This window comes from Sinocyclocheilus rhinocerous, unplaced genomic scaffold, assembly GCF_001515625.1.
Source record: "Sinocyclocheilus rhinocerous isolate Xijiao unplaced genomic scaffold, SAMN03320098_v1.1 scaffold397, whole genome shotgun sequence".
In the NCBI taxonomy this organism is placed as follows: Eukaryota; Metazoa; Chordata; class Actinopteri; order Cypriniformes; family Cyprinidae; genus Sinocyclocheilus; species Sinocyclocheilus rhinocerous.
Genome location: NW_015663491.1, coordinates 610699 through 611220, shown reverse-complemented (window position 1 = coordinate 611220; position 522 = coordinate 610699). Strand labels below are relative to the sequence as shown.

At 41.2% G+C, this 522-nt stretch overlaps 1 protein-coding gene across 10 annotated transcripts in view; it reads right to left on the bottom strand.

Moving 5' to 3' along the window:
- Nucleotides 1–522, bottom strand: part of LOC107728845 (protein furry homolog) — a 69395-nt gene that overhangs the window by 32355 nt on the left and 36518 nt on the right. The window lies entirely within an intron of this gene.

Genomic DNA, 522 nt, shown 5'->3' with positions numbered 1-522 from the left:
TGAGATTTAAAGGGGTCATATGATGCTATTTCAAGTTTTCCTTTCTTTTTGGAGTGTTACAAGCTGTTCGTGCATAGATAAGATCTGTAAAGTTGCAAAGACTAAAGTCTCAAATCCAAAGAGATATTCTTTATAAAAGTTAAGAGTCAACCACGCCTACCTAAAATGCCTCGTTTAAACACGCCCCCACATGTCTACGTCACTGTGTGGGAAAATTTGCATAACACCGCCCAAATGTTCACGCAAAGAAAGAATGTGTAACTTTGATTCTCGCTGTAGTATTGTTGTTGCCGGCGCCACCGCCATGTCGTGGAGACGCTTTGTGTTTCGTTATGAAAGCGAAACTACTTTGTTTGGCCTTCCAAAAGAGGACACAACTAGAAATCAGTGGTTAAGTTGTATTTACAACACTGTTCCAGAACAGTTCAACCCAAATATTCAGATGTGAGCAATGCATTTAACGGAGGACGAGGGCAGTTTCCTGGGAGAGTAGCCTACAATGCCGGTGTTCTGACAAATAAT